Source organism: Plecotus auritus, assembly GCF_963455305.1.
Source record: "Plecotus auritus genome assembly, chromosome: 3".
In the NCBI taxonomy this organism is placed as follows: Eukaryota; Metazoa; Chordata; class Mammalia; order Chiroptera; family Vespertilionidae; genus Plecotus; species Plecotus auritus.
The window spans coordinates 10,969,901-10,991,093 of record NC_137772.1 but is presented as its reverse complement, the minus strand read 5'-3'; the positions used below and the strand labels follow the sequence as shown (position 1 = coordinate 10,991,093).

The 21,193-nt window shown below is 40.2% G+C and overlaps 1 pseudogene across 1 annotated transcript; it reads right to left on the bottom strand.

The window, feature by feature from the left end:
• Positions 1 to 467: 467 nt before the first annotated feature.
• Positions 468 to 19,219, bottom strand: LOC308243458 (translationally-controlled tumor protein-like; annotated as a pseudogene). Its single transcript has 2 exons — positions 18,701 to 19,219; positions 468 to 853 (listed from the first exon to the last, which is right to left on the bottom strand). The product of its transcript is annotated as a translationally-controlled tumor protein-like (transcript).
• Positions 19,220 to 21,193: the final 1,974 nt, after the last annotated feature.

Sequence of the window (21,193 nt, the reverse complement as noted above, 5' to 3'; positions counted from 1 at the left end):
ACATAATCTGTGTAAATCAATGTTTATTTAATCACATCAATGTGATAAATCTGCTCATAAAATTGACTTCAAGGAAAATTACAATACAGAAACATGCATTTTCTTAAAGCTCGCTCAAAATCTATATTTACAAAACACTAACAAATTGCCTCTGTGTAAATATAGCTGATGGCCTTCAGATGTCATAAAATAGAATCATATAGAATAAAGCTGGAAATCTTCCCTTGCTTAGCACAAATGGAGAAAAGGCTTCCTTTAAAGAACAGACTTCACAGCAGTCTTTTGAAATACGATCAGCGAACTTTAAAACGCAAAATGAAGTGCCCAGAGAAACAAATGACCCATTCTACTCAAAAATGTACCGTGCACTTGTGACAGTTGTTGTATGGAGGTATAATCCCCCTGGAGAAAACGAGGAGCGTTTCCCACCCCCAAAAGAGAAAAGTCAATTTGTACATACTACTCATTCAACTATGGCCTATTTGTAAGCGATTATTCCCCGGATATTCCACTCGCAAATGGGCCCACTTGCTGGACCTGCTGGTTGGAGCCAGTCTTTTCGAACTTGAAGAGGAAAATCCTCCGGGGGTTTCTGTAGGAGGCAGGGAGACAGAATCTAATCTTTCACGGCACACTGGCTGCCTGCCAAAGCGCTCCAGAGGAATTCGGGAGCCCAGACCTTGGAATGCATGCAGCCCCATCTGGAGAGGTTGTCTGACGAGGCGGAGAGCATCCTGGGAGCTGCCACTGCTGCTCCATCCACGCTCCCGGGGACCTCTCCAGAGACGGGAGGCACAGCGTGAAGGGCAAGTTCCAATCCTCCATGGCGACTGGGACGCCCCTGGTTCAGACACTGTAAGGGAGGGAGGTGAAAAATGGGTTGTCTTCTCCGCAGCAATATAAGCAAATGATTTATCTTAATTATTTTTAGATTGCAATATGTTGCCTCATATGTCAAATGTACGTTAAAGAGCAATTAGCTGAAATGTCAGCATTAAACGATTCACTACTTAGCATTTCAGAAACTGAAGCAAAAAATAATGAAGCCAAGTGTTGGTGCACACCAATCTGAAAAGTTTCCCCAACAGTATACTCTTCTTGCAGCTTCCAATCTGGAGTAAAGCTTTCTGCCTTAAGTCCCACCCACGAAATAGTAACTACAACAATAACAAAACAAAACAAAAATCCAGAAGACAGTCACAAGAGTCAATAAATCAAGGCCCCTAAATAAGCCAAATCTGGCCTGCCCCCGGGTTTTGTATATAAAGTTTTATTGGAGCATAGCCACACCCATGCATCTACATATTATAAATGCTTTCAGGCACTAATGGCGGAGTTGAAGGGTTGCAACAGAGACCAAATGGCCTGCGAGACCTAATATATTTACCATCTGGCCCTTTACAGAAAAAATGTGCTGACCCCTGGTTTATGAAGTGCGCACCACTCTGCCAGGGGCACCCTCGGTGCAGATGCCCAAGTACCACAGAGAGAAAGGACTATATCGAGAGCTCCCTCGAGTATTGAACAGAGGACTGCTCAGTGATCAAACGGCCCAAGGTGAGGGGCAGGAAAACATTAGAAGGCTGTTTACATTACAGGGAACAGCGCTAGATCCTCACAGAGAGGCAGGAGTAGCTTCTGTTCCTATTAGCCATACCAGAAAACATCAGAGGGCTAAGGCATTGGGTAGAGTGTTCAGAAAGGTGTGGTGTTCGTAGGGGAGGGGGATATTTTTAATTTTTTTTCTTCTTGCAAAAGAAAAGATTAGTGAACTTGAATACAAAGAGTCAGAAACTATTGAAATTTAGCTCCCTCCCCACCCCCCCAAAAAAGTGAAAAAGCATTAGTGAACTGTGGAACAACATCAAAAAGCCTAATATATGTTCCATTGGTGTTCTTGAAGGAGAAGAGAAAAGGGGGGGAAATATTTTAAGAAACAATGGCCAGCCCTGGCTGGCATGGCTCAGTTGGTTGAGCATTAACCCATGCACCGAGAGGTCACCCATTGATTCAATTCCCAGTCAGGGCACCTGCAGGAGGCAGCCAATAGATGCTTCTCTCATTGATGTTTCTCTCTCCCTTTCCCTTCCTCTCTCTGAAATCAATAAAAACATATTTTAGAAAAGGAATAGTAGAATGCATAAATATATTGTAATATATTCATAGAACAAAATGCATACAGTAATGAAAATGAACAATCTAAAATCATTCATAATAATATGTATGAATCTAACAAATATAATGAACAAAAGAAGCCAGACCCACAAGGATACATTCAATATGATTCAATTTATACAATAAATTTAAAAATAAAATATAATCTGTAATTGAGAAATAAGGATAGTATTATGTTAAGTGTGAGACGTATCTAGAAAGAAACAAAGCAGTTTCTCCGATGCTGCTACTGTGTCTCGATGTGGGGCCTGGATACTACTGTGAAAATTCATCAACTCCACACACTCAGAATATGGGCACTTTTTCTATGTACTTTGATGAAGTGTTTTTAAATAAAAATATGTAAGTAAATGTACTTACTAATTTCTACGAAAATTCCCACACGGACTAGATATGACTGTGTAGGCACAGCCTCGTTCCCCAGCAGGTGCACTTACAACCCCACTATTCGCTGGTAAAGTTCATCAGGAGTCACTGTACAAAGGCAACACCTGAGGCTTTTATGTACCGAAGCCAGAGTGTCATGCCTTCCTCCTGGTTCTTTATTATTTGATAAAAATCTCTCCTAATTTCTCCTTTCCCCAAAATGTTTTCTCACGTGGGGCATTTCTATTTTATAATAAGATACTCCTTTTAAATTCTTACAGTTTTTATTGGGGGGTGGCTACAAAAATTTCTGTTTTTTTATTTTTCAACTAGAGGCCCGGTGCACGAAATTTGTGCATGGGGGAGGGGGATGTCCCTCAGCCCAGCCTGCACCCTCTCCAATATGGGACCCCTCGAGGGATGTCCGACTGCCCATTTAAGCCCAATCACAGTGGCATCGGGCCTAAACGGGCAGTCGGACATCCCTCTCACAATCCAGGACTGCTGGCTCCCAACTGCTAGCCTGCCTGCCTTCCTGATTGCCCCTAACCGCTTCTGTCTGCCAGCCTGATCACCCCCTAACCACTCCCCTGTCAGCCTGATTGATGCCTAACTGCTCCACTACCAGCCTGTTTGCCCCTAACTGCCCTCCTCTGAAAGCCTGGTCACCCCCCAGCTGCCCTCCCTTGCAGGCCTGATCCTTCCTAACTGCCCTCCCCTGCTGGCCATCTTGTGGTGGCCATCTTGTGTCCACATGGGGGCAGGATTGGTGACCACATGGGGGCAGCCATCTTGTGTGTTGGAGTGATGGTCAATCTGCATATTACTCTTTTATTAGATAGGATAGAGGCCTGGTGCATGGGTGGGGGCCAGCTGGTTTGCCCTGGAGGGTATTCCAGATCAAGGTGGGGGTTCCCTTGGGGTGTGGGGCGGCCTGGGCGAAGGGCCTGTGATAGTTTGCAGGCCAGCCACGCCCCTTGGCGACCCAAGCGGAGGCCCTGGTATCAGGAATTTATTTATCTTCTATAATTGAAACTTTGTAGCCTGGAGCGGAGCCAAGCCTCCCGCTTGCTCCGTGGCGGCAGCCATTTCTGTTAGGATTTATTTATCTTCTATAAATGAAACTTTGTAGCCTATAGCGGAGGCCAAGGCAGGCCAACGGCTGTGGAAACTTGGCTTCCTCCATCGCCGGGGACAACCCTAGCCTCCTGCTCTCTCCAGCTCTGTAGCTGCCGCCATTTTTGTTGGGATTTATTTATCTTCTATAATTGAAACTTTGTAGCCTGGAGTGGAGGCCTGGGCTGACCAGGGTGTGCAGAAAGCTTGGCTTCCTCCATCGCCGAGGAAACCCAAGCCTCCCTCCTGCTCTCTCTGTGGCCACAGCCATCTTGGTTGGGTTAATTTGCATACTCGCTCCTGATTGGCTGGTGGGCGTAGCTGGTGGGTGTAATGGAGTGATGGTTAATTTGCATATTACTCTTCTATTAGATGGGATGGCAGTTTACATTCAATATTGTTTTGTATTGGTTTCAGGTACACAGCCCAGTGGTTAGACAATCATATACTTTATTCCAGAACCCACCTGGCACCATACGTAGTTATTACAATATCATTAACCATATTCTCATGCTGTACTTTATTTTCCGAGTATCTATTTTGTAACTGCCAATTTGTACTTCTTGATCCCTTCACCTTTTTCATGCAGTCCCCTAACTCCCCTGCCCCGTGGCAACCATCAGTTTGTTATAAGTGGAATCTAAAGAACAAAATTAATGAACAAACAATTTATTCATTCAAAATGAATGAACAGAAATAAACTCATAAATAAAATTCTTACCGTTCTAAAGGAAATCATAGCCTATGACCAAATATGTTGTAGAATATCTAAAAAGCAAATGACAACACAAAGATAAATTTTTCTCCAAAGTAGTTTAATGGAGTCATTTTGCCTGGTACTGTAAGCCTCAACTGGAAGTCTCTAACCTAAAATCATCTATTGGTAGTATCACAAAAGGCTTCCATTATCCCACTTGGGGTTGGCTTCTGCCAGAATTTATTGGCACTCTGCCAGAAATTCCTCATATCAGGAATACATAACCCTTTACAGGGTCAAGTTCAATTCTTCATTTGTGTGTAACAATATAGTTAAACCTGCAATGCTTGCAATCTGCAGCCAGTTAAAACAATCCTATATAATAAAAGCCTAATATGCTAAGTATCTGGTCAACTGTTCGGCCATTCAACCAATCAAAGTGTAATATGCTAATGAGATGCTAAGGCCGCTCAACTGCTCTCTATGACATGCACTGACCACCATGGGGCAGATACTCCAACCGGTAAATTAGCTTACTGCTGGGGTCCAGCCAATCGGGACTGAGAAAAATGGGCCGAACATGCCCTGGAGCCCTCCCATGGTTTCTCCCTGGCTGGCCAACCTCCCGTGTCTCTCCCTGGCCCCAATCGTGCACCTGTAGGATCCCTTGGACTGGCCTACACTCTCTCGCAATCTGGGACCCCTCTTGGATGTCGGAAAGCCAGTTTCGGCCCAATCCCACAGGGGGAGTGCCGCTCAGCCAGAAGCTGGGCTCATGGCTGGCGAGTGCAGCGGTGGTGGTGGGAGCCTCTCCAGCCTCTGCGGCAGCGCTAAGGATATCCGACTGATGGAAGCGGGCCTAAGCCATCAGTCAGACATCCCCGGAGGGCTCCTGACTGCTGGGCTGAGGGACCCCCCTCCCCAAGTGCACGAATTGTGTGCACCAGGCCTCTAGTTGTGTGTATAAACCTAAAAAGATATTTGCACACAAAAGCTGTCCTGTAGATACAACCATGTCCTTGTCTGAACATTTCATACCTTTCAAAGCACTGCACTGCATCTTTCATTGAAAATGTGTCTGTGCTTCCAGAAAAACAGATACACACAGTAGCCTCAGCCTTAAGGGATGTAGGAGCCATTTTTAATTATAGCACTCCCGAAGCCTTATTTCTTTTGCTGATAATGTTCTGGGGTGGAACCAAATGAAAATAAGTGGAAGGATGACTAGACTGCATTCTGTACTGTGGAATCTGCGTTCTATTAGCAGGGTCATCGGCAGCATTTTTGTAATTAAGACTCTATTGACCCATCTCTCTGTCTTCCAAAGCCAAGGAAGATTATTTACTAGGTCATAAATTTAAAGGTCATCGGATCTGAGACTGTGCAAATAAGCAGAGGACAGCCAGAAATCCTCACAAAATAAGCACACGCGCGAGCATGATGCGAGAATGAGTACTGAGGACGCGTTCCATATTTATACCTTCACTGCTACATAAAAATGTTTTCTTACATCCCATTTCAAGTTAGTGCTGAAACAGTTGAAAGACCATCTCTGTGAATATGTAAGTAGAATGATCAAACACCCAGTTGTCCATCACTGTGTAATACGTGTTGCTTTTTTCATTTCATTACAGAAATTGTAGCTTGAGAACGGAATGTCAAAATCATAGCTCTTCCCCGTTGCTGCTTCGGGGATAAATCTTTGGGAAATCCATTTTGTAATCTGTCTCCCGTTAGCAGGCTCATTAGCAGATTTTATAAACAGCAGTTATATGCTTTTTTGTACCAGTTCCTTTTATTCCTCTGTGTGTAAAAGGATCATTTATCCATGTCCTCAATCTTCAAGTGTTCCAATGTCAAGCCTAAAAGTCAAGCCTCATTTGAAAGAAAGGACACACATTGTAAAATCTTCCCTGTGCTTCAAAAGTGTAGTTATCCCTCGAACCAAAGCCAAATGCCTATGAACTGTATGTAGCACAGTCTTCAACACGGGACACTTCATAAAGCTGGAGAAAATGCAAATTGCCAGGGTTAGGTCATTTGTTGAGTGTTTGTGAGTTACCTTTTTAACATTAGGAAAACATGTTGGACAATCTTCCAGAAAAATGTCCTTTGGAAACAAGTCTACATAAGCTTAAAGGAAACTAGTACCTTCACTCTAGAAGGGAAAATTTCATAGAGTTTTCTAGGTCTCAACTCATCCCAATGAATCACAACTTAAAATGCATTTTTCTTGTGTGTCCGCCCTTGAGTTGGTACTGAAATACAATAAAAAGCAATCTTGAGTGACGTTCTGCCCGATTCATCTCAGGACAAAAATTAGTCTTAGAAAATATGACAAGTAATAGATACATATGTTTTTAAACTTCAGACTGAAATTATTTTTTTCTCTTTGAAACATATTCACTTGGTCTTACAAATTAATTACATTGAAATGTAGTATTCTTAAATTTTTAAGAATGAGGGTCTATTTTGCAAAGAATGGCTATTTTATACAATTGAATAATCTTGTATTGTAACACAAGGTAATTGTAAGCAAATGTAAGACATATCAAACATATTTATTTTTAATTTCAGACAATGGAACAATTTATCCAGCTTCTTTCAAGTGAGTTGCCAGCTTTCAACGAATTGTGAGGCTTTTGTTGTTGTTGTTGTTTTTGTTTGAAGTAAGAGGATACAAAGATCATTTTTAATGTTATACTTAGTGCCTTGTTCCCTACAAATAAAATCTCTCTCTCTCTCTCTCTCTCTCTCTTTTCTCTGGTGTCCAACTTTTCTTTGGTCTTCCGCTGTGAAGTGGTTGCTTTATGAAACCAAGTACAAACACACAAGGCCTCCTTGAAGTGTTGAGCTTCCTTCTGGCAGATTTCCTTTGTTCTACATAGGACAGTCCATTCTCATCCCTCGTTAAGTCTAATAAACTCAGACAGGTGGCTAGCTGCTGCTCAAAGGACTTGCTTTCAAAACATAACAAAACCTGTGTCTACACATATCAAATAAAGTGGAGAATTAAGCTACTTTTTGTTGAACTCAATTAGCTGGGACAGGAGGGCAGAGGCAACCTCAACTATTTAGGGGAAGAAAACAAATTTTCTTTTCTAAGCAATGAGATGGCTTAAAAAAAAAAAAAAAAGATTTGGCTTAAATTATCTAGACCAAGGTCAGCAAACTAGAACTCACAGGCCAAATAAGACTCACTGTTTTTCTAAATAAAATTTCATTGGAACAGGACACATTCATGTACATATTATCTAAAGCTGCTTTCATGCCACCATAGCATAGTTGAGTAGTTATAGTTCTGACAGACACCACATAACCCTCAAAGCCTCGATATTACCATCTGAACTTTACAGAAAACATTTATCAATTCCTAATCCAGATAAATATCTCAGTTTTCACTTCATTCTTGCCTCCATAAAAATAGTCAAAAGATCTGTAAAAACAACCATTTGAGCAACCCAACCTAACATTATGTTTTTTGTTGAATGTCTATGAATCTTTATTTTAAAGAACATGCAGAAGCAAATTATTTAAATCAGGACTTATTGTCATATGCAGGTGTATCTGTGGATGCCAGTTCTGTGACAGCCTCCAAGGGCACAGGATAACATTCTCCCTGCAAACTGCACCTTCCTCAGTTAAAGGTGTTTGTGGGTTTGCTATGTGTGGCTTTCTCTTTAATTGCTGCAGGGGTTTGAATTGCAGGTGAATTAAAATTTAAAATCCTGATCATTTTGCAAACTTGTCATTATGCATGCTATAGGCAAGCTAGATTTAGTTATGCCAATGATTGCAAAAAAGATACATTATTGCTGCATTATAATGCATAAACAGGTTTTATGTTCTTCAGCATGATATTAGAAACTCAAATTTACGGAATCACAGAGCTATGAACGCCATCCAGTTTTTAAATAAGAAGGCATTTGGTGATTTATATCACACAACAAAGAGCTTTCCTTGTCAAGGGGCTTGCTGATCCATGGCATATAATTTGGATAAATAATACACACCTTTGATGGGGTCATTAGCAATTATTTGTATTCATGGTTTTTTAAAAGGTGTTTTCTTGTTGTTGTGACATCTATTCTCTCTCAACAAATTTTGGTTATTCGGAAAATCCATTTCAACAGTTTTTACATCAAAACTTTTAGCATTAAAATATGTATATGCAGATTTATGCATTGTGCACCAACAGCTGTTAACATTATCATAAGACACACACCAGGAGCTTCAAGACTCCTTGTGAAAAAAAACACAACTTCATCTGTAGCTGTTCTAACGTGTAAATTTAATGACGAGTTTACAGGAATACAGAGAGCAGAGGAAATTGTTATAGTATACTATGGGGCTGCACCCCCAAAACCAGAATGGGGGAACTCCATAAAATAATAACCCAGTCTCCTAACCAAATACATTTCAAGGGAAACTAACGAGGTGAATTGGAGCCTACAGATGAATAAAGACTTAAACATAGTAAGCAATTGCAATGTAGTTACCTTATTTGGGTCCAGACTCAAGCAAATAGTTAAAAATCTACAGGTGCTCCTCAATTTACAAGAGTTATGTCCCCATAAACCCAAAAATATTGTAGGTTAAAAATGCACCAAATACACCTAACTGACCGAAAGTCATAGCTTTGTCTGGCCCGGTGGTCGGCAAACTCCTTAGTCAACAGAGCCAAATATCAACAGGACAACAATTGAAATTTCTTTTGAGAGCCGAAAACCGACTTCTGCGCATGGGCCACGAAGTTTCAATCGCACTGTAAGTGTGCACCCACACATGGTTTTTTGTGGAAGAGCCACACTCAAGGGGCCAAAGAGCCTCATGTGGCTTGCGAGCCATGGTTTGCCGACCACTGGCCTAGCCTACCTTACAGAACACTTACATTCGCCTACAGTGAGGCAAAAAAGTCATCTAGCACAAAGCCTATCTATGTATATAAAAGCCTAACAACCGTTCAACCGTTTTACCGATAGCTATGATGTGCACTGACCACCAGGGGGCAGACGCTCAACAAACAGGCATGGAAACATGAAACAGACTGATGAATCCCAGAGGGAAGAAGGGATGGGGGAGCATGGGAAGAGATTAACCAAAGATCTTATATGCATACTTGAGGCCTGGTGCACAGATTCGTGCACCAGTGGGGTCCCTTAGCCTGGCCTGTGGAGATCAGGCCAAAACTGGCAGTCTGACATCCCCTGAGGGGTCCCAGATTGCAAGAGGGCGCAGGCCAGGCCAAGGGAGGGACCCCACTGGTGCACGAATCCCTGTACCGGGCCTCTAGTTTTATAATAAAGTGTTGAATATCTCACGTAATCTATTATGTGTATCACTTTTGTACCATCAGAAAGTCAAAAAATCTTAAATTGAACATAAGTCAGGAACCTTCTGTACTTATGGCATTTAAGAGATAATTAGAAATTTGAGCCCTGGCTAGATATATAATCAAAGAACTATTGTTAATTTTTAAATGATCTAAAGGTATTATGGTTTTTAAAAATAGAATTCATATTTTTAAAGACTCATTTTGAAATGTTGTGGGTGAAATTACATGGTGTTCAGGATTTGCTTCAGAATAATAAGGTGGTCCTGGCTGTGGTAGCTCAGTGAACTGAGCGTCGTCCCATGGACCAAGAGGTCCTGGGTTTGATTCCTAGTCAGGACACATGCCCAGGTTGTGGGCTCAATTCCCAGTAGGGGGCATGCAAGAGGCAGTCAATCAATGAGTCTCTCTCATCATTGATGTTTCTATCTCTCTTCCTCTATGAAATCAATAAAAATATATTTTAAAAATAATAAAGGGAGAAATGAAAAATTAAAATTCAAAAAGTAATAAGAGAAGAGGTAAGAGAAAACAAGATTGTGATGAGATCATAAATGTTGACACTGGATAATGAGTAGATTGGGATTTATTATGCTGTATCTGCTTTTGTATATATTTAAAATGTCCATAGTAAAACGTTAAAAGTGTATGCAGGGTATAATATAAAATAAGGTACCTTCTTTACTGATTATTGGTGATTAATAAATGTAACAGACATAAGTAATTTATTTATGTATAGAGTTAATTCTGGTACTATTTCCAAGAAAAATAATTCACTATCTGGTTAGCAGAAATAAACAGATTTTTTTTTAAATCTTAAGTTTGTGTAATAAAGTTCGAGAAGTATAGGATTTGTATTTATCTGCTTTATTTTAGTACTAGAGGTCCGGTGCATGAAATTCATGCACTCGGGGGGGGGGGGGGGTTCAGGGGGGAGAGTCCCTCAGCCTGACCTGCACCCCCTCACAGTCCAGGACCCCTCAGAGGATGTCCAACTGACTGCTTAGGACCACTCCCTTCTTCTGGCTGAGCAGCAGTCCCCCTGTGGGAGCACACTGACCACCAGGGGGCTGCTCCTGCATTGAGCATCTGTCCCCTGGTGGTCAGTGTGCATCATAGCAACCGGTCGTTCTGCCCTTTGGTCAATTTGCATATTAGCCTTTTATTATATAGAATGATTTGCATTTTGTTCTTCTTTTTTTTTTTAATGTATTTTATTGATTTTTTACAGAGAGGAAGGGAGAGGGATAGAGAGTTAGAAACATCGATGAGAGAGAAACATTGATCAGCCGCCTCTTGCACATCCCCTACTGGGGATGCGCCTGCAACCAAGGTACATGCCCTTGACCGGAATCGAACCTGGGACCCTTCAGTCCACAGGCTGACGCTCTATCCACTGAGCCAAACTGGTTTCGGCTTGCATTTTGTTCTTAAAACTCAAAATTTTTCCCACAAGCCTCCATACATTGTATTGAAATAACACACTTATTCTGGGTCCACTGAGCGTAAGGTAGGTCAGGCCAAGGTCAGGCCAAGTTCAGCAGCACTGAGCTTCATGTCTTCTTTCTCGACTTTCTTCCACCCAAGGGCTAGGATTTCTCTGCTGGAGGTTTATGCAGAAAACACCAGCAGAGAGCACTCCTGTAGCTCTGTGCTCCACTTGCATTTCCTTCTCAAACCCACCCAACACTTACCACCATCACCACCACCGCTGCTATCACCATCACAACCACCACCACCACCATCTCCACCACCATCATCACCATCACCACCATTAGCACCATCACCTACACCACTACCACCCCCTCCTCTTTCAGTCTGCTTGTTAAAACTTACCTACTATGTGAATCATAGACCCTGTCCTCAACAAAGCCTGCCCCCAACACACCATGCTATTTCTCACCTCTCTGAAGGCCCAAATCATTATCTCTCTCTCCCTAGATAACAACATGCACACACACACACACACACACACACACACACACACACACACTGCAAGCACACAGGGTCTGCTTCACAGATACATAGTAATCCTTGAATACCTAGCTCAGAAGTAGCACCCTTGCCCTAACCGGTTTGGCTCAGTGGATAGAGCGTCAGCCTGCGGACTGAAAGGTCCCAGGTTCGATTCCGGTAAAGGGCATGTACCTTGGTTGCGGGCACATCCCCAGTAGGAGGTGTGCAAGAGGCAGCTGATCGATGTTTCTCTCCCATCGATGTTTCTAACTCTCTATCCTTCTCCCTTCCTCTCTGTAGCAAATCAATAAAATATATTTAAAAAAAAAAAAAGAAGTAGCACCCTTTAGTCCAGGACATCTTTGCTGTCATCCACACACCATCACTTCCTACCCTGTTGCTATGTCACAGGGTGGGAAGTGATGGTAATTTATTTGTTAAATGTCAGCCTGTGTGTTTTTGAGCTCCGTTGGTCCCAGCAGCTGTATTTATCTGTATATCTCTAGGCTGCAGTACAGCGTGTGGTACACAGTAAACTGTAGGGAGTGTTTGTTAAATGAATAAATGAATAATTTGAATGCTGCAGTTTATCTAGTAAACCCTTGGCTAACACCTTCCATAATACTTCCATCGATTATTTAATAAATGTTTATTTAGCATTTTGTGTAAGGCACTATGCCAGGCACTGTTTGTGTTACTAAACTAAACGAAGTGTGGTAAATGGCTGTGCTTTGGGAGAGAAGAAAACTAATGTACACATGTCACTGTAGGCAAAATGCAAAGCACAAAACCCTGCAAGACCCATAAAAAAAAATGGAGGCAAATTTTTGTGCTAATTAGAGAAGATATAGGGAGATGGAAAGGACTGAATCAAACAAATTGTTACAAAGCTATAGAATAAGGTCAATATTTTGAATAAACCTTTTACGATCTTTTCAACTAATGTTCAAAATGTCTTTCTTACAGCTTAGAAATATAAAGGTGAAGGAATGCTAATGATGATGTAGTCACCTGTCTTACTTTATAAAGAAAGAAGCAGAATTAGAGCTCAGGGCAGCTTTCTGCCACTCTATAGCCCTTTCCATAATGAAAAAATAATTCTATATGTTGCTATTTGATTGGTGGTCACACTCTAGACACAGACTCTAAAATGTAGATAGAAAAAAATTGAAAAATAAATTTTTGCCTGTATCTAGGACTATGTAGAATTATTGTAAATCCATCTCAAAATTTGCTTTGCTGTATTGCTATCTTTTAAGTATTATTTATGGATAAAAATTGAGATGGATACTAAATTATATATGACTTAACTCTGACAATAAAATAATTTAAAGAAGTTATTTGAGCCCTAACCAGTTTGCATCAGTGGGTAGAGCGTTGGCCTGTGGACTGAAGGGTCCCAGATTCTATTCCGGTCAAGGGCATGTACCTTGGTTGCGGGCACATCCCCAGTAGGGGATGTGCAGGAGGGAGCTGATCGATGTTTCTCTCTCATCGATGTTTCTAACTCTATCCCTCTCTCTTTCTCTCTGTAAAAAATCAATAAAATGTATTTTTAAAAAAGTTATTTGTAGCATGGATAATGTGTAATGTTGTATTTGTTTCTCTATGGATTTTTAAGCATTAAGCATTATCTTATTGACAGAAGATAATGTATGATTATAATACAACTTGGCATCATTTGTATTGGTAAAATGGATATAAGCAGAATTCATTCAATCACTCAAAGCTATTGTTTAGTTCTTTCCATGTAGAAGGCATAGTGGTTTGTAAACAAAATAATCTTTTTCTACTTTTAATACCTATGTAAGAATTGAGATCAGATAACCCCTTCTGCCTGTTATATTTAAAAGTTACATTTTCTATTTGAAAATCACACTATTTACCCAGACTTTATAGATTCATTCTACTTTCTTCATATCAGAGTTTTCTTCCGTAACTAGCATTTGGCAAAACTATGCATTTTATCTGTTTCACTGTGCATTACGCTAAGCAGTTAGGTGGAAAAAAGATCGAATGTCACCTTAATGGAACTTTTGAAACTGAAAAATCCCCATTTATCTCCCTGCAGATGGTTAGATTTTCCAAGTGATCCTCTTCTGGTGAAAACTATAGAGTAAAATGTATCCCCAATTCATCAGAAACCTCAACTCAAAATAAACCTTGAGCTGCAATCTTCCAACTCTGTTTTATTCTCATTCAGATGATTATTTAAAATTTGGAAGAATGTGTTACAAACTTCTCTTAAGTTTGTGGCTTGAGTCACATCCAGACTCAAGCAACATCATTTATAAATCACATCTTAAATGAGATGACATGAGAACCACAAGAAAAAAGAGATCTGATAGTCTTTTTTCTTGGAGTGTGACCCATGTGTGTGACTATCTTCAGCATAAATATGACATTTCTAAAGCCATGATGTATTTTCAGGTATAGGGAGGGTAAATGTTGGATAAAAGATAATGGTCAAGTGAAGGCCTGGGGTGGGGGCAGGAGCAGGGTGGAGGAGGTTAATGGGGAGGGGCAAAAAGGGGATATCTGTAATACTTTCAACAATAAAGATATTTTTTTAAAAGATAATGGTCAAATGGAAATTTGACAGGTGGTGACTTATCTCCTATTTGATGTGAAAAATCATGTCATATCTTTGAAAGCATTTCTAATCTCTGCTGCCAGTGTGTTCCCTGTCAGAGAAATCTGGAAGTATTACAACTCAGTTATAGATTTTGTCTACAGTTGTGGTTGCCAATCTTTGAATTTCATAGATCAATAAAATTTCAAATGTACATTTGGGAATTAATGTAGAGTTACCAACCTTAAAAGGTTTTGTCAGGTTAGAATCTTTTCACAAAGAAAAGAAAAATTATTATAACAATGATCATATTTTTTTAAAAAAAGAAAGAAAATTCTAAAGAAAATAGTGGGGAGGGCACAATATCAGAATAAAGAACAGGCTTTCAAGATGAAAAAAATAATGGCTTTATTTAAAGTCCACTGTATTATACTAACTTTGCTCACTTCAGAACAGACTGGTGGGGGGAAATGGGAGCTATCTGTAATACTGTCAATAATAAAAAAATATATTTTTAAAAAAGAACAGACTGGTGAAGTCTTCAATTCGTTAAGTAATTTGGAACTACCGGAGGAGGGGAGGGAAGAGCAAAAGAACTTCAGGAAATGTTAATAGAGTACAAAAGTGGGCAAAGAAAAAAGTGAGCAAAGGCCTTCTCCTTTTTGAAAAGGCTCATTGCCTCTCATGAAGAGCTAGTGTCCTATTTACATGTCTCCCATTGGTACAACGCTTAAAAACTAGCACCACCAACTCGATGGTCTAAGGAAACCCTCATGCTCACCCTGAAGCTTTAAAGGAACTGCAGAAATTCCTGCGTGTATTGTAATATTTATTCTAAAATGTTGCTCATTTTCTTGGCAAGTAATAAAACACAGTGTAAGATATTTTGAGCTTAATAATGCTGTAGCATTCTTTGAAAGGCTCCTAAGAAAGAGTTTTGAAAGGACTTTCCTAAGATATATTTGAGAAGGAAACTGCTGGCTCTACATAATACTTGACTGCTGAGCATCAGTTCTTGTCGTCCGGTGAACCCAGGTCTACCCAGTTGAGATTCTTTCAGCACCTACAGGTTCCCTGTCAATATCCAGAGGAGTCCTGACTTACAGATGCCTTAAAGCCAGATTATACACTGAAGTAATAGAGAGTGTGTGTCTTTTTATTTTAAAAGTATGATTATAAATGTTCCTTAATAATACTGAAAATAGTTCAGAAATTTACCCTTAGGATAAAGTAGTTTTTACTACTTTAATGTTGGCCATCTAAGCCATCATATTAGTTGAAAAAAGAATAATAACAATTGTTACCCTGTCAAAAAATACACCAAAAGAAAAATGAAAGTTGATGGTCTAGCACAGTGGTCGGCAAACTCATTAGTCAACAGAGAGGCAAACCGCAGCTGTGAGCCACATGTGGCTCGCAAGCCGCAGTTTGCCGACCACTGGTCTAGCATGATTGAAAAACGTTTCGAATCTATAGACAAGACTCCTGTTATAGTGTGTTTTCTAAGTTTGGAAAATTTCCCTCTCTCATTAGGTTGGTATTCAGCAATGAACAGGGTTAGGAGAATAGTATGGCTTACATGGAGCCTTTCAAGATGTCAAAACAAGGACAGTGAACACAGCCAGATGGACTCAGATGATAACATAACCAAAGTAACACAAAAGTTACACGCCATATACACATAGTCATATGTTGCTTATGGAAGAGAAAATGGTATGCACTTTGTTAGTAAATTGTTGGTAGCTAATTCAATAAATAATTCTTAAATTTTGGAGAAGCATCATGTATAAATATTAAGTGTGTTAGTGGGAGATCAAAGCACGGCCGAGTTAATGATAGTGGCTAATGTGAAAGTCCCAAGGACTCTTGGCAGAAACAGTACCACTTAATATAGCACACTTTTGTCCTTCACACACCCCCTGTTAAGAAATAAATTATATTGCTAAAGAAAGTAGTTTGTGATATTAAATTAACAGATATAAGCCAAGCACTTCAATTGAAATGCCATCTTTGGAGTTATACCCTATATAAATTGTTATTGAAAGTTCAGAAAAATCAATTTTAACTTTGTGCAGGAACTAAAAGCAAAATAATCATGAAGTGTGTCAAGACAGAAAGAAATCATAAGCCAAAGTATAGAAAAATATGGACTTTAGAGGGTAAAAACAATAAATCCTAGACACATTGGTCCAATTTCCATAGTAAATCAGCTTTTGATTATTTTACATTCTATATACTTTCTCCTATTATTAAAACAATAAATAACACCCAAGAAGCAAAACATGTACCTTAAAAAAACAATTTTATCAAAAGAAAATAAAATCTTGTTATTTTGGAAATACAGGGAACAATTTGGCCCCACTGAGCATGCAGTGCTTTCTGCTTAATGCTTGTAATTCACTTAGTCTTCAAAGAAGAATTTAGTTGTTTTCTAAGAGAAATTAATGTTCCATTGACCCTCCCTTATTTTTCTACTAAACAGAAGCATTGTGGAAGTCAAATGACAAGTTGAAGATTGAATTTAGTCATGCAAAATCTGGACTCCCATATCTGAAAGTCAGTTTCTTCATCCGGACAATCATCTACATCTCTTAAGGTTGATTTGAAGATTAAATGAGATAATGTATTTAAATGCTAACACATATTAAGCATTCAAAAGGATCAATAGTGGTGGTAGCAGTAGGAAGAGTGGTGATATCAAAGTACATGAGTCAGAACAAGGGAAAGTAACTGATTTAAACATTTCATGGCATTAAGCATGATCATCTCATTTATCATTCTCACAAATAGGATGGTGTTCAAATAGTCTGTGTAGAAAGATATCCAGCAACCCATCTTCATTAGGGATGGCCTTACTAACAGGAATAGCTAAAGTCTGGTAGCCAATGCCTCTTCTACCTTTAAGAGTCACTGGCTGGCTCTGCTATCATTTGCTTCTTTAACTTCCATTTTTTCTAGGTTTCCAATATCACCCAACTTCTCTTTTGATCGATATCCTTGCTTCTCTCCCCTTAGATATGTAAACACCTTCCAAGTCATTATAGCCTCATGACCCCAGAGGTCATTCCCTTTCTCCCTGTGATATGAGATGACTGATCAGGGAATTGACCTTAAAATGTAGAGGACCACCTTTGTCTCTGCTGAAGGGGACATCACCAAGGATGGTAAAACAAGAATATCTGCAAAATGCAATCCTTTTTACTTTTCACATTTTTATATTAGTGTAGTGTGAACCCCAGTTTGAACCTAAATTATGTTAAACCTAGGATTCAACATGTCTGGGTATCTCTGGAAGACATAGGTCAACCTGGCTGAGCTTTAGTTAAATGACAGGTGGGAAGATTTCTTAAAATGTACTCATCTTAAGGGAATACATACTCAAAATACATGTGTTTGGTGAAAGAACATGGGAGTGGGTTGTAGAGGTGATTCTGAGCACAAGAAGGTTCTTTCTGTTCAAGTCCACCCATGCTTACATTCCAGGAAAAGGTGCTGCAATAAAGCAGTGAATAAAACGCGAAAGAGCCATTTATTACAATCCCATTAAGGACAAAAGCACTCTTAGCCAATCCCACTTTATCGTTTCTGCAAGATTGTAGCTCAATTTGGAGTGTCAGAATGATGAACTCAGTGAACTAAGAAAGGCAGTGGAACCAGCAGCTGCCAGAAGTTCAGGAGAGGCCTCCAGGCAGGGTCCCTGAGACAGAGCCAATTAGCAGAATCCATCACAACAAAAAGGAAGAACTGTGCAGAAAAAAATGAAAACAACCCTGAGATTTTCCCACAGGGCATCCCCAAAGGAATCTCAAAACTGGGGGTAGAATCTGAGCTGTTTGGGATTTCCATGGAGGAAGGCTGGGACGTCAATGACATTGTTTTGTTTCTGCTATGGTAACCTGTGTTTACCCCCAGACTGTTGGGAAGCAGGTAAATATGGATTATATTACCATATTATTTCAGTCTTAAACAAACTCAGCTTTTTAAAAACATTCTCTGTCCTTCGTTTTTTTTTTAATTGTCCTTTGGACATAGTGAAGCAAATTTTTTTGTTTGTTTGTTTAAATGCATTCAATTTTTAGATAACTTACATGACATGCTTTTTCTTAAAAAAACAATGCCTCCTCTCCAAATAAATCAAGGTCACAATAAATGAAGAGCTCAGGATAACATCAGTCCCAGGTGTCCTAGTCCTGGTGTGTGGATGACAAGCAGCAGCCAGAAATGATGGCAGGTGACAGTTCCAAATTGAAACATTTTCCCATTTCTAAAGATTTTTTTTTTTAATTGATATTTCACAGAGAGGAAGGGAGAGGGATAGAGAGCTAGAAACATGATGAGAGAGAGACATCGATCAGCTGCTTCCTGCACACCCCCCACTGGGGATGTGCCTGCAACCAAGGTACATGCCCTTGACCGGAATCGAACCCGGGACCCCTCAGTCCACAGGCCGACGCTCTATCCACTGAGCCAAACCGGTTTTGGCGACATCTTCCCATTTCTAAACCATCCTTAAAGAAAGTCAATATGGAGATCACACCATCCTCACGGTGGTCCAGCGTAGCAACCATGCCATCTGGATGCGTGTTTGTACCAACAGAGAATTGGTAGTTCTTGAGATGAGCAAGGATGGGCTCCATCTGTTCTGCAGCCCCTGTCATAAAAGCTTTCGTCTCTCTGGCCTCTGTTCTTCAAGTTTCCCTGTGATTGGGTTCATGTCACCGTTGACGTGCTTCTTGTAGGCTCCTTTGGTGAGCATTGTCCCCATAGCAAACGATGGCTCATGACGATGTCACCACCAGTGATGGCTGTGCTTTCCGTACCTTTGCCCTCTGGGCCTTCAGCGGAGGCATTTCCACCAAGAAGCGAGTCATCAGTGTTTCCCTGTGTCCTACTGACCATCTTCCCCTCTACCTCCAGGCACAGCCCACCTGCGTGCGATCTCCCAGATCTTGTAGATACTGGAGAACATCTCATCGTGGCTGGTGAGGTCCTGGTAGATGGCCATGATGGCGCCGGCTGGAAGGAGACAGACAGGCGCTGATTTAGCAGGAGCCCTAAGGTGGGGGGAAGGGAAGGGGAAGTAGGTGGAAAAGGAGATGGAATTTTATTTGCTCTGTTAAGGAGGAATAGTTTACAGTCCAACCAACACGTCATTCTCCTCTCCAAACTACCATTTTCATATATATCATTAAGTTGGGCAGTGGTTAAGAGCATTGACACTGGAAACAAAATGAGTTCAAATGGCAGCTGAAACTCAGCTTTAAGACCCTGAACAAGTGCTCTGACTGCCTGTGTCACTCTGACCCTGTTGTAAAGAAAACAATTGTCACTACCTCATGGTGCTGTTGTGGGGGGGTTAAATGATTAATACGTTTAAAGTACTTAGAAAAATGCCAGGTGCCTAGTTAAGCCTAGCTGAGTAACAATTACTTAATAAATGACTAAATGTTTATTCATCCCACAAATCTTATTGAGTGCACATATGAACATAATAAGCACTTCTGATACTGGGGATATGGGCAAGAACAAAACACAAAATTACCTTCTTCAAGGAGCTTAAATTCTCAAAGCGCTCTAAACTATAATCAATAGCTAAATACTCCAGGGAACATAATTAAATGCTTTTACACTATCAGGCATTCAGGGGTCATGGTTTATCATGTTACGCAGACCACTAGTCATGATGAAAATGTTTGCCTACATTTTGAACACTTTTTAGTATGAATACCTTAACGTGAAAATATTGGATCAAAAATTTTCAACATATATATTTTGAGGAATATTTGCCTGCTTTATCGAAGTAATTTAATTAGTATCTACAGAGTGGAAATATGCACAAATGTACCTCACAATACAGTTAAATAAAGTTTGCTGAAAGCATGGTAAGACCATGTTGGAAACTGGATAAAATGACAACTGCTAGCATTCTGACTCTGACTGTGTTAATAACCACTTCGAGCGTTGGAAAGATATAAATAACCTTAGGCCACTGTGCTAAGGTAATATATTGTATGCAAAAAATAGCTCTGTGTGGCAAAATCTTTTTTGGAGAGTAGATTTCATGCAAAAATTATTATGATTAGTTTGATGTAAGTAGAGAAAAATCTGTGAATTTTCACCACTCAGATATACTTAAAAGCTTCAAAAAATAACATGTTTTGAAGCATGAATGGCCCATATTAAGATAATTTCCAGTGTCTTATTCAATAACCACCAACAGCGCACTTGGACCATGGGATCTCATATATTCACGGACCGGAAAATGGTAGTATTAAATCCTGTTGAAAGAGTCATTGGGGCAATTACTTCCCACTTGGAGTAGGTTATGGCCTCATTTTCTTAAACATTTTTCTAGATGATTTAGACAAACACAGTTTTATTTAAAAGTAAATCTATTCAGTATCAAACGTGAAAAATGCTCATTTGAAGTCTATTTCTGTTTGCAACCCTGTAGTCTGAAGGCATCGTCCATTCTTTTACCTGGTGTCCCTCACTTCAGAGCTAGAAAGCTCGCTCCCCAGGGGAACCTGCACGCTGCTGTTTAGGGAGGACACTAGCATAGGACGCTGTGTGTCCTTTGTCAGGAACGCAGAACTAAATTTAGAACCTAGCTGCAATAACAAACAAACCCTACAGCTGATATATCTGCTCCCTCTTTCTGCTCAGTTAAAATTCGTTCTTTTGTTTTCTTTTAAATTGTCCTGCTTACTATGTATTTGAATATGCAAAGCAGATCAAATCCATGTTGGAAGAGATTGAGCTTGGAAGTCATACATAAATAGCCAGTTAAGATTCTTTCCCCAAGTCATATAATCAGTGACAGGTATTTCAGCATCACTGTCAGTCCCGCCACGGCACCTAGTTCAACTAATCATGGCATTACTTAGGATCTGAGAGCCATTTTGCCATCAAGCATAGGAAGACCGTAATCTGACCTCTGTGTGTGGCAACGCAGTAGAAAACCTTTAAGGGAAGAATT